Source organism: Dasypus novemcinctus, chromosome 7, assembly GCF_030445035.2.
Source record: "Dasypus novemcinctus isolate mDasNov1 chromosome 7, mDasNov1.1.hap2, whole genome shotgun sequence".
NCBI lineage: Eukaryota > Metazoa > Chordata > Mammalia > Cingulata > Dasypodidae > Dasypus > Dasypus novemcinctus.
The window spans coordinates 99,903,642-99,917,756 of NC_080679.1; positions in this window are offsets into that span (position 1 = coordinate 99,903,642).

The following is a 14,115-nucleotide window of genomic DNA, read 5'->3' on the forward strand; positions in this document are numbered from 1 at the left end:
TTGGAGAATCTAGAAAAAGAACTATGAGAGTTCTGAGCCATCATCATGACTGTAATTTTCATGAATCCCCAGAAAAACAAAGTAAGTAAAAAGGAGAAAGTGAGAATATTTTTTCTCCTAAGATTTGATGTAAGTTATACATTTTCTATATTTTCCTTAAAAATAATAGGCTAATAACCATCAGTAAACATGCAGTGCATTGCAATCTATCTATACATAAGCACATTTTCTCTTTGAGGTAAAAGTGACATAAGACAGGACATAAGCCATTAAAAAAAAAAAAAACATGTTGAATTATAAAACAGCTACTTTCAAATCAACGGGTACCTCAGTAGAATAAATATTCAATTCACCACTTCAGTCTTCCTCAGTTTGAGAGAGCAGAACACCAGAAGTAAAGAAGGGATGGTGAGGATTAGACCACCACAGAACCGCTAATTTTAGTAGAAGCTTTGAAGGCAACCTTGCCAGAGCTGCCAGACCCTCACAAAGCTTCATGAAGCTCACGGCATCCCAGCCTGAAAGCTGCCAAAGTCCAGGAAATTGGTCTGACTGAAAAGTAACAGTAATTAGATCAGAATCCTTTCCTGAAATTCTCCTTGTTGAGTCCTAATATAGAAAATCCCACCATTTTTTAAAAAAGAATAAAACATGGGGAGTGGGTATAGTTCGGTGGTTGAGTACCTGGTCCCCATGTACAAGGTCCCAGGTTCAATCTCCGGTACCTCAAAAAAAAAATCATAATTCAATTATACTTCAAATAATACATAGCTCACAAGATTTATCTTTCAATTACAATCTAAGAGTTCACCTTAATTAGAAGCAGAGTCCCCTGTAGGAAAGAAAATAACATGAACTGTGGAATTAAACCTGGGTTCAAATCCTGGCTCTACCAGCAAGAAAATTAATTTATTTAAGTAAAATAAACTCTTCTGGATCTCAGTTTCTGTATCTTTAAGTAAGAACCCACTTCACAGGGTTTCATGAAAGATTAAACGAAGATATTTGCATAAAACATGTGTAGGCCTAGGCATATATTAGATTCCTCAGTAAATTGTAGCTAATATTGTACTGTGGTGTTAGGTAAGTACCATAATGTTAGCACTGAGGGGGATTAAAAAGGAATAAGGTATGGTTCCTCTCCTTAAGTAGCTTGCAATTTAAATTGAAAAACTAGCAGCTCTGAGAAAATAACAAATAAGAAACAGTATTGTTTGGTAGAAGGAATAGATCATTGTAGGGTGGAACAGTACAAGAGGATGCATGGCAGACACATGCATTGCCTGGGGCCCAAAACACTGAGGAAGACCGAGTATGTGAGAACTCAGTACTCAGTTCTCTTTTTTTTTTATTTCCCCCACCCACCCACCACCACCACCAGATGGCTCCCTTGTCTGTCTGCTCATTGTCTGCTCACCTTTAGGAGGCATCAGAAACCAAACCCAGGCGCTCCCCTGTGGGAGACTAGTGCTCAACTGCTTGAGTCACTTCCACTTTCTACTGATTACGTTGTCTGCTGGTTGTGTCATCTGCTAATTGCAGCATCTGCTCATTGTGGCATCTGCTCATTACAGCATCTGCTCATTGCAGTGACTGCCTTTTGCAGCATCTTGCTGGTTGAGGCATCTGCTCAACTTTTTTTAGGAGGCACCAGGAACCAAACTCAGGAGGTCCCATGTAGGAAGTGGGTGCCCAATTGCTTGAGCCACATCTGCTCCTCAGTTCTCATTTTTAAACAACCTTCACAAGGTACTGGTGAGTATATCTTCAAATCAAAATTGTCAATGAAATGAAGAAGCAATGCTTGACACAATGAAATTCAACACATGATGTGTTCTAAACCTGTGCTCTTCAAGGTGTAGTTCTAGACCAGGTGCATGACATTTCATAGTTTATTAGGCATAAAGAATCTTGGATCCCACTTACTAGATCAGACTCTATATTTTAACAAGATTCTGAGATGAATTATATGCACATTCATGTTTAAGAAGTACTGTTATAAAACCACAAGAAAATCTCCTAAACAATAAGACATTTTATATTTAGAAAAACAAGGGTTTTATGACATTTTAAGATAAACATCATTTTGTATTGTCTTTATTTCTAAGACAGAAATCATAATACCTGCTCCTCGGTGCTGTTGTGAAAAGAAATAAAATAAAATAGAGTTACTATGCCTAAGATATAAAGTCAGCACTTTTTAAAATCTCTTAGCCATAGTAACTATTTTGTTTTATTTCTTTTCACAGCAGCACTGAGGAGTAGGAGGTTCTAAGGGCAGAGAGAGGGAAAAACAGGTACAATATGGGGCACGTTGGGGAATTGTCCTGAATGACATTGCAAGGACCGATACAGGTCATTATAAATCTTGTCATAACTTACAGAATTGGATGGGAGAGAGTGTAAACTACAATGTAAATTTTAATCCATACTTAGTGGCAATGCTCCAAACTGTGTTTATCAATTGTAATGAATGTACCTCACTAATGAAGAGTGTTGTTAATGTGGGAAAATGTGGGAGGTTTGGGGAGGAGGGCATAAGGGAATCCCCAATATTTTTTATGTGACATCTGCATAATCTAAGTATCTTTAAAAAAATAAAATAAATTTTAAAAATTAAAAAGTAAAAATGGAGCCAGGAGGTCAAGTGGGAAGTTACTCTTAAGCAGCCTCAGCCTGATATCACAAGCTGCCAAAGTAAGCGAAACTACAAACAACGTTTCTCAGAATTCTGGATGCCATGAACCAACCACAAAATAAAGAAATCAGTAAACTTTCTACTTAAAAAGATATTTGGAACACCCTGAATATCCACAATCAAAATTCTCTACAAACAATTTATGTAATTTTCTTTTTTTCCTTTAAAGCCCTTACTTAGAAGCCCCAAGATGGGATACAGTTTAAGTTGGTACCTGAATCTGAGCCCCCAAATTGCAATTCTAAGGCCCCAAATAAACACTTTTGTTGCCTTGCAGTTCAGTCTGTAATTTTGTGTTCAACACTGTTATAAGGATTGAGATAAACATAGGAATCATACACTTTTTGGTCCCACAAAAGCAAAAACCATTATTTTTTTTCAATCTTTATATCCATTGTCCCTAGCTTAAATGATCAAAATACAGTGCATATTCAATAAATGTTTTAGTTTGCTAAAAGCTGCTGGGAGCAATATAACAGAAATGGGTTGGCTTTTAAAATGGAAATTTATTAGGTTAAAAGCTTATAGTTCTGAGACTAAGAAAAACGACCAAACTTGGCATCAAGTAAAGCTCTCTCCCCAAAGGTCAGCTGCTGGTGATCCTGGACTCCTGTCACAATGGCGGCTCTGCCAGTCCCTGCCTTCTCTTGCTTTCAGCTTCTTGCTCTCTGTGGGCCTTTTCTCTCTGCCTCTCATGGGCCTCTTTCCATGCCTCTCTGCTCTGCTGATTCTATCTTCTCTGGCTCTGTGACTTTTATTCTTCTGTTTATAAAGAACTTCAGAAGGAGGACTGAGACCTACTCTGGGTCATGCCCTACTGAAGTGATCTAATCAAAAGAGGAAGGTCCCATAAATGAACCTAATCAAAAGATTTTATCTATATAGGTTTATATACACAGGAATGGACAGATTTTAAACACAGGATTTTCTGGGGTCCACAAAAAGACTCAAACCAGCAAAATAAATACCTGTTAAATAAATGAATTAATGAGTCAAAGTTCTTTAAGATGTTAGTGAGCACATTTTAAAATGCAAGCAAGGGGAAAATGGGTTAGGTCTCTAGGCAAAGAATGTTAAACTACAACAGGGGAACACTTTTCAGATTAAAATATGCATGCTCAGTTACAAGATCTTTTCATTGTTAATTACAGAAATAAGATGACAATATAATGGTGAAATTTAAACCACAAAATGTATTTGTCATAGGAAATTAGATTTCTCACTTAATAATGATCTTACTAGCCTTGTGTTAATTTAATTCAGTACTAAATGTACTGTGGGGATTCTCTTATTAGCTACAATATCAGTTTCTTGTTGACAGGCTTAAATTATATTAGTTCATCTAAAAATGCAAATCCAAACATAGTTCAAAGTTTCATTCTTCCACAGCCTTAAGAAGCTTATAGTTTAGTGGGGTTAGAGACACATAATTAGCAATTAGAATGAATACTATGCCTTAATGAAATAGGGTTCTAAAGTGCTGTGGTAGTAATAACAAATGAGCTGACAGAGCCTGCCTGGGAAAGTCAGGGTAGACTTCAGAGAGATGCTGAGCTGAGACCTGAGGGATGGGGAGTGTGTCAGGTAAAGTAGTGGGGTCAGACACCAACTAGGGAAAAACAAGGAAGCAGGAGAGAACACAGCACTTTCTGGGACCTACCAATTAGCTCAGTATTTCTGGAGTGTAAAGTGTGATGGTAGCAGGAGTGAAATAAGAGAGGTACACAGGAACCAAGACATGAGGGCTTTTCAAACCACACACAAATTTTATTCTTGAGGTTATGGGGGAGTCATTAAAAGAATTTGAGTGGGGAAGTAATCTAATTACATTTTGATTTGAAGTAAGTCAATTTAGCAGCAGTGATAAGGATGGGTAAGAAGGAGGGAAGAGAAAGGAGCAAGTGGTATGAGATAAGAAATTAGCAGACAAGTACGGAAATGAATGTTTTAGTTGAGATGATGACTTGAATTAGGTCAGTGGTAGTCAAGATGGAGAAAAAAGGATGTAACAAAATGTTGAAGGGTAAAATTAATGGAATCTGAGAACTGATTGAATGTAATGGTTTTCTAATTATCAAGAGAAACTCCAGTGAGTTTAAAACTACACAAGACTACTAAATTCATTTTCAGCTTAAGCAGGTATGCTCAATGTCCTCTAACAAACAAATTTTCTAACTTCGGGATGAAACTTGCAGGTTTAAGCTTAGGCAAATGGCTGAAGAATGGTGCCATTCACTGAGAAAGGAAATATAGGATAGGGAGCAAATTTAAACGAAGAAGAACCCAGTTCAGTTGAGGCCATGTTGACCTCAAAACTACCTCTAAATTCCATCCAGACATAACTTTCTAATGGAGTCTGATCTTCTTTCAAACTGAGAGTCATTTGTAATTGTGAAGCGGGTCATAGTCAACATAAATTGGGGCTTCTTTCAGCAGCTTGAGTTCCAGAAGAATAAACTCATTAAAACCTGGATTTTTAGATAATAGCCTAATCTCCCTTGTCAGATTGGTAGAAGCCAATCTGAAAAAATCTTGCTCTAGTCTGGGGTTTCAAGGCAGACCTGAATATGAGATTGGATGCAGCTGGCCTAGCTCTATAGGTATATGATAACAGGGATATATGTGTGTCCATACATGGATGGGTCTGATAGGAATCTAGGGAAGAGGTTAAGCATCAATACCATGGAAGCAGAGAACAAACAGCCCATAAAATGTAAAGAAATGGCAATTTTTGAAGGCAAAGTCCTTCATCCCCCATTGTTTATGCCTTGTTAATCTCTATCCCTGGTTCCTTAGCACAATGATTCTCAGCTCTGGCTATGAATTAGAATCACCTTGGGAACTTTTTAAAAATACTGATCCCCAAAGCTTCTAATTTAATTGGTCTGGAGTAGGGAAATACCATCCTACACAGTAATTCTCAACTCTGCCTGCACATTAGAAACTCCTGGGACTTTTAAAAAATATATAACTAGGTCCCCCCTCTTTAAGATCCTGATTAATTAGTCTGAGGTGAGGCCTTCACATAGGGGTTTTTTTAAAGCTCCCAGATAAGTCTAATATGCAGCCAGAGTTGAAAACCACTACTTACCCTCCAAAGCAAAGAGGTTCTATATTTTCTCTGCTCTTTTCTTTTCTCTTTCTCCTGCTCACCCTAAACTCAGCTTAACCTAATCACGTTTTGCCTAACTTAGACTATGGGTGTTCCCATCATCTGTTCTCTTCTTCCTTTCTTCCATCACTTTGAATTTTGAGCAAGTAACAGCTCTGTCATCTTTATCTCACCACCATCCTGATTACTGACAACAAAGATAATAAAACCATATCCCCTTCTCTAGTGGATCTTTTCTTTCTGACCACACCCACATCAAGGCTCTCTCACTTTAAAAACAAAAACAAAATCCAAACAAAACAACCTTCCTAAAACCTTGTTAACCCTTGAGGTGTGTCTCCATTGTTTTCCTTCCCTTGAAAGCCAAACTTCTTTTGATAAAAAGATTTCCTTGGGACCAAGATAGGTGAGGTGATACCTGATGGTCCCTAATAATCTTGGAAATTTGGAAGAGCTCAGAGAATAATCTGATCTAGAAAATAATCCCCATGTTTCAACTGGAGAAGGAAGAACTTAAATTCTAGTCAGACCCCAAAAGAAGGATCCTTTAACTTGTACCAAGGAGAAGAAGAGGGGGAAATCTAGTCTTTGTTACATAAGGAGAGACTTTCATTTACATATAAAGACAAAGAATTGATCTGACAAAATGATAAAGTCTTATAATATTAAAATGTAAACAATATGAGAGTTAATATCAGGCATTTTAATACTACTGATATTGTATTATTTGATCAAACTCATTGCAATAAGTCTGGTGCAAAATATGGAACCCAAGCCTATAAATTTGGTTCAACAAAAGCTTGGCACAATTCGAGAGGGTAAATAAGATAAGGTTGAATCTTGACCATTTTATAATATGGCTTTAGAATCAATTTACTGGTTCCTTAAGGATTTACATGACACATTTCAGTAGTTCAAAGGGGGGGGGTGGGGAAGGGTGCAATAAAAAGGTACACTAATAAATAGTACCATGGGCTAAAATTCCCATGATATTCATTTAAGGTAAATAGGAACAGTGGCAAGAACAGGAGAAGGACTCTCATAAAGGTAAGGCAGGACTTTTCTAAAACTCCACTCATTTCTCTTGAAAAAGGCAGCAATATCTCTGATTGACTATACACTTGAATGTTGAAATCACTAACTTAAGAGAAGAAAGATACAAGTTTGAGGATGCTTTAGTCATCCTCAAATTCTGCCCTATCTCAAACTGATATCTAGGGAGAATTTAAGGTCTTTTCTGCTCTCCCAACACCACTGTCACCTTCACCCTCAACATACATAGACAATTTCTCTTCCAGCAAGTAGATCTCAAACATGAGTCCAAGAGTCTAGAGGATCAATTAGATCATTGCCTGAAGAATGAAGATAGTAAAAATAGCTCATTCTCAGTTATCTTGTCTCTTTCCCTGGTAAAGTTGAATGGAAAGTCTGAAAGGAATCCTTGAGAAAGAAGAGTGAAGAAGATGGCTTCTGAGGCTCAATTTTAGTCTGAGATAAGGAGTCCTTGAGGCTCATACTGGGTCCAACCCAGTTCACAAGGAAGAGAGAAGCAAATAGACTTGGCTAAGCAATAAGATTTGGGCATTTGCCTGGAGCATTATATTATATTATATTCCACTGAAACCAAATAAATAAGATGGTTACTTTCAGGATTCAGATATATAAGATCAGTTAACTATAAACATTATCTCTTAAACCCAATATAATTCCTTGCTTATTAATTGCTCCATAATTACTTGTTGAATTGAAATTTTTGGTTTTATTTTGCTTAGTATGCTATAATTAGTAAAACCTGCTTTAAAATTTTTTGCAAGAATGAATGAAAGTTTTTTAAAATGTGAGGGCTGCTCAAGTGCAAGACATCCTACCAGTAACTGGAATACAGTATTACTAGTGTACATCACATGAGCCAGAACACCTGTCAGTCCACCAAGATTCAGTATGAGCCGAACAGCTGGACAACAACAACAAAAAGCTATTATTTGGAAGGTCTTAGTCTTTGCCCTTTGACTCTCTACCTTTGGACCCAGAGTGTGGTCCTTAAATCTACTCCCCAAGAGACTGCAAGGAAATGCCTGTGTGGTCAAACCAGTTCCGCCATTGGTCTCTTTTCAACCAAAGCTCATTAGTTTTGCTTTTCCCTTTGGATTTGTGGGCTACAGTTTTATTCATTGCATAATGGAAAGCACTAGCAGCTTGTATTTTCCTTTACCTCTCGGCATTGAATCAGTAATGTATCCATTATATTTCCTTCATTAAGATTAAGTGGCAATTTGCTATATGTCCTTAGACTTGGTTGTCATTTTAAACATTTATTAAATTACTCTAATTATAAGAACAGGCTATACATTCTATGTATCTCATCAAGGTAAAATTAAAATGAACTAGTGCTCTAGCTTCAATTTTAAAAATCTAGATCTGTATTGCTACTAACCATGGTCAATGATTTACATTATGGTTTACATTTTGCACTGTACAATTTTATAAGTTTTGACAAAATTTTAAATGTCCTGTTTTCATCACTGGAAGACCATGAAGAACAATCCCAATGCCCTAAAAATATCCTTGGTACCATCTATTCTATTTTTCCCTCCCCCTCCCTTAGGGAACTATGGTAACCACTATGTTTCAATTTTAAAGAATAAGGTTCATAGTTACATGCATTAATATTGAGGACTTGACATATTTGCCTGTAATGTACCATATACATATAAAAGGTTATTAATAGGAGAGAGTAAAAGAGGGGAAGGGGGTTGAGTATATGGTAATCCCCTATATTTTCTATTGACGTTTTTGTAAACTAAAGCTTCTTTGAAGATAAAGCAAAAAAAAATAAGATGCTGGGGGAACATATAGAAGAAATTGCCACTGTACATAAAATATAATCTTATGGTGACAAAAGACACAATGAAAGAAATTTTATTTTATCTTATTAATTTTTTTATTTTTGTATTTTATTATTTTTTTATTATTTTATTTTATTATTTTTGTTTATTTTTTTTACTTTGTTTGTGGGGAGGTTTTGGATCACAGAAGAATTGCAATATGCCAGGGAAGGATCACCGGTGCAGGGTATCAATGATGGGCAGATGTGTGAGGAGCAGCGCACCTGGGGCAAGCCTCCATGGCATATGAATACCTTCAAGTAGTCACAGGACATTGTCTCAGTAGGTGGAGATCCACACAATAACTGAAAGAATATTGAATTCCCATTCTGGGAAGTCCTGCTACATTCTCTAATAGAGTGACAGAAATCTCCTGAGAAGATTCTTCACAAGTGCTTTGTGAAGGAGGATAGAACATTATGCCAGGGCCTTGATATTGATGGTTGTACTTACGAACTATTTCTTGGGAAACTGAAATTTGGCCTGGTATTATATATTGCCTAAGAGTTAACCCCTGAAAGCCTCCCTGTTGTTCAAATGTAGTCTCTCTCTAAGCCAAACAGCATATAAATGTACTACCTTTCCCCCAGCATGAGACATGACTCCCAAGGATGAGCCTCCCTGGCACCAAGGGATTACTACCAAGCACCAACTAGCAATGTATCTGGAAAAAGACCTTGACCAAAGGGGAAATGGTAAATACAAATGAGTTTTTATGGCTAAGTGATTTCAAACTGAGTGGGAAGGTCATTCCAGAGGTTACACTTATGCTCATCTCAGCAGGAGCTCATTGACTGCCACAGTAAACAGTGCCTCAAATAGCAGGGCTCTTGAGGGTTCTAGAGGTATCCAGAAACCATAAGCAGGGCAGACAGCTCAGGAGTTTGGCACCTTGTCAGTGGGTCTTACTTTGGAATTTATGCTCCCCAGTGTAACAGACTGCAATTTCCCCTACACATGACCCTTTTGCCACTTTTTTTTGAACCTATAATTAGCACTATACTTATTAAATATGTCCTAGAGATTTAAATCTTCTTCCTGTTCATATGCTAGTTTGAGCCCTGAATCTCAGCAGAGTTGCAACATCTACTCTACAGTTCATTGGACAACAAACAAAAGGATGATGGTGAACAATGCCCATTCCAAAAAAACAGAATATCTACAACTGCAAGCAAGACAATTCCATCCATCTGCCCCATGGAATCTAAGCCCCTTCTCAATCAGAAACAGAGCAGCAGCAGCATCCCAAAATCCTCAAGACTGAAGAACGAACAAATATAAGGGGCAAATACGACTACTGACTAAAGTAGACTTACTATTCTAGCAATGGAAGAACTTGTATCATTGATAAAAAGGCAGTGGCCATCAGAGGTTCTGAGGAGAGGGAGAGAGAAGAAGAAGTGTAACATGGGAGCTTTTTTGGGACATTGTAATTGTCCTGTATGACATTGCAATGATAGATACAGACCATTATATATTTATCATAACCTATAAAATTGTGCAAGGCAAAGTGCAAAGCGTAATAGAAACTATCATCCATGATTAGTAGCAATGCTTCAATATGTATTCATCAGTTGCAACAAATGTACCACACTAATGAAAATGTTAATGGAGGAAAGTGTGGGAGGGGAAGGGGTGCTGTATATGGAAGTCCCCTATATTTTTTATATAACATTTATGTAATTTAAAGCTTCTTTTTAAAAAATTAATTTTAAAAACTTTTTAATTAAAAAAAAGAAAAAAATCTAGATCTGCTGTGATGGTTAGGCTATTGTGTGAACTCGGCCAGGTAACTGTGCCCAGTTGTTTGGTCAAGTAAGCACTGAGCTAACTGGAATACAAGGGCATTTATGGACTTTAGTCACCATTGACTTTACTGCAGTGGTAAATCATAGATAACTGGTTATAATTACGTCAATCACGGAGACTGCCATCAGCAATGAGAGACGCTTAACCCAATCAGTTGAATTCCTTAAAAGGCGAAGTGATTCCAGCATTGAGAGAGAACTTCCCAGCTTGTCTTTGGACAGCTAACATCTCCCAGAGTTCATCAAGAATTGTCACTGGACTTTCATCAGAGCTCCTGGTTGCAGACTGCCTGCGGAGTCTGGACTTGTGCATCCCCACAGCTGCCTGAGAGACTCTCATAAATCTCTTACTATTGATGGATATCCCTTGTTCGTTCTGTTTCCCTAGAGAACCCTGACTAATACAGCTTAGTACCAGGAATGGTTCTTGAGGAATAGAGTCTTAAATTTGGGGTGTCTGAGGTAATTCTGGGAGTTTTGCAATTGTCTCTCTACCCTAATTGGACTCAAGGGTACTGACAACTTCCTTTCCAATAACAAAAAGGCTAACAGTCCATGACATGAGTTGCAATCGAGATACACAAACTAGCATCATAGGATCCCCTACTTCCATGTTTGTAAGAAGCAAGGATCTGGGTGAGAGTGTTTTCAACACCTTAACAGAGTTTTGTGGAGTCAAATGGTATAATGATATTGGATGGCTCCTCCTAGATACTCTGGATACCGTTACCAAAGAAAGAGATAAGTTAAAGGCTTCAAATTTGAAACTTTTAAACACTGAATGGATGACGTAAAGTTTCTATGTGTGCTCTGAAAGAAAATCTTGTCTCCTATAGCCACAGACTTGAAATATCTGAGAACCAAACTCAGACTCTCACTGTATGAGTAGTGGAGTTACAAAAGAAACTAAAATCTCAAACCCGCAGGGTTTCTGCAGTTAAAGTGAAGGCATTGATTGGAAAAGAGTGGAATACAAAGACATAAGTGATGGTGATGATATTGATGGAGAGACTGGAACCCTGAATTCTACAGAGACTTTACTAGATAAGCCTGCTATGGTCTGCCCTGTCCAGGCCTTGTATCATCCAGCCTCCAGCCTGCCCCAGGGAGTCTGAAACAACTTCCAGCCCTAAGGTGGGTACCAGCCAAACTGAAGCCTGCCCTGCCCAGCCTCTGGCCTGCCCCAGGGAGTCTGGACCTCCTCCCAGCCCCAAGGCATGTACCAGCCAAACTCTAGCATGCACTGCTGAGCCTCCAGTCTGCCCTGAGGATACTGCCTTCCAACTCGAGCCTGAAGAGATTAATCCTGTCTCATCAGAAGAAAATGCAATGGAATGCCCTGAGGTCAGCAGCTTGCAAGGCATTTCTAATCCTTCTCCTTACCTACCCCCACCACCTCTCCTGTCTTCCAGACCTCCTACTACACTAAAATCACAACAAGCCCCCAAAAGGTGAAATACAAAGTGTGACCCATGAGGAAGTAAGGTATACTCAGAAAGAACTGCATGTGTTTTCCAACTTATATAGACAGAAATCAGAGGAATATGTGTGGGAATGGATACTAAGGGTATGGGATAATGGTGGAAGGAATATAAAGTTGAATCAGGCTGAATTTACTGATATGGGCCCACTAAGCAGGAATTCTGGATTCACAGCTGTAGCTCAAGGAGTTAGAAAGGGCTCTAACAGTTTGTTTGGGTGGCTGACTGAAACATGGGCCAAAAGATGACCTAGCATGCCTGAGGTTCAGATGCCCAATTTGCACTGGTACACAGTAGAAGAGGGAATTCAAAGGTTTAGGGGAATTGAAATGCTAGAATCAATTTACCATTTGAGAGCCGCCCACCCCAGGAATGTTTACAGGACACACCTTTAACCAGAACTGTGACAAATAAATTTGTAAGACTAACTCCATCTGCCCTGAAGAGCACCGTGATTGCTCTTCTCTGTAGTCCAGATATTACTGTAGGGAGGGCTGTGATGGAATTAGAATCCTTAAACATTATCAGGGTGACTGGATGTCGGTCTGGTAAAAGTCAAGTATCAATGGTTAATCGCCAAAGTCAAGGTGGGCATGGCTACTACAATGAAAGGCAGATACAGAAAAGTACTCAAAATAGACTGAGTTGTGTAGAGTTATGGGTTGGCTAATACATCATGGGCTACCTAGCAGTGAAATAGACAGGCAGTCTACTAAATTTCTTCTGGATCTGTATAAACAGAAGAGATCTAGGTCGGGTGAACTAAACCTTAACTCAAATGACAGATGCAGAGAATCACAGCCCCTAAATCAATTCCCAGATCTGAGACAGTTTACAGACCCAGAGCTCCTTGAATGAGGAGGAGGCCAGGTCTCCTTGGGGAAGGATCCTGTTAAACTGCCCAAAATTTACACTGTTAATCTTCCTCCCCCCATTCCCCAAGGAGACCTATGGCCTTTTACCAGAGTAACTGTGCAGTGGGGAAAAGGAAATGATCAGACATTTTGGGGATTATTAGACACTGGCTCAGAAGTAACGATAATTCCAAGAGACCCAAAATGTCACTGTGGTCCACTAGTCAGAGTAGGGGCTTAGGGAGGTCAGGCGATTAATGGAGTTTTAGCTCAGGTCCATCTCACAGTTGGTCCAGTGGGTCCCTGGACCCATTCTTTGGTTATTTCCCCAGTTCCAGAATGCATAATTGGAATAGACATACTAGTATAGTAACTGGCAGAATCCCCACATTGGATCCCTGACTTGTGGAGTGAGGGCCATAATGGTTGGAAAGGCCAAGTGGAAGCCACTAGAACTGCCCCTACCTAGCAAAATAGTAAATCAAAAGCAATACCAGATTCCTGGAGGGATTGTAGAAATTAGTACCTCCATCAAGGATTCGAAGGATGCAGGGGTGGTGATTCCCACCACATTCCCATTTGACTCTCCTTTTTGGCCTGTACAGAAAACAGGTGGATCTTGGAGGATGACAGTAGATTATTGTAAACTTAACCAGGTGGTGACGCCAATTGCAGCTGCTATCCCAGATGTGGTATCACTGCTTGAGCAAATCAACATGTCCCCTGGTACCTGGTATGCAGCTGTTGATATGGCAAATGCTTTTTTCTCAATTGCTACTAATAAGGACCACCAGAAAACAGTTTGCTTTCAGCTGGGAAGGCCGGCGGTATACCTTCACTGTCCTGCCTCAGAGGTATATCAACTCTCCAGGCCTATGTCATAATATTGTCTGCAAGGATCTTGGTCATCTCTCCCTCCCACAAGACATCATACTGGCCCATTAAATTGATAATATTATGTTGATAGGACCTAGTGATCAAGGAGTAGCAAAGACTCTAGACTTATTAGTAAGGCATTTGTGTGAGAGAGGATGGGAGATAAATCCAACTAAAATACAAGGTCCTTCCACCTCAGTGAAATTTCCAGGTGTCCAGTAGTGTGGGGCATGTCAAGATATCCCTTCTAAAGTGAAGGATAAGCTGTTGCATCTGGCTCCTCCTACAACCAAAAAAGAAACACAACACTTAGTTGGTCTCTTTGGATTTTGGAGACAACACATTCCTCATTTGAGTGTGCTACTCCAGCCCATTTACCCGGTGACCAGAAAAGCTACTAG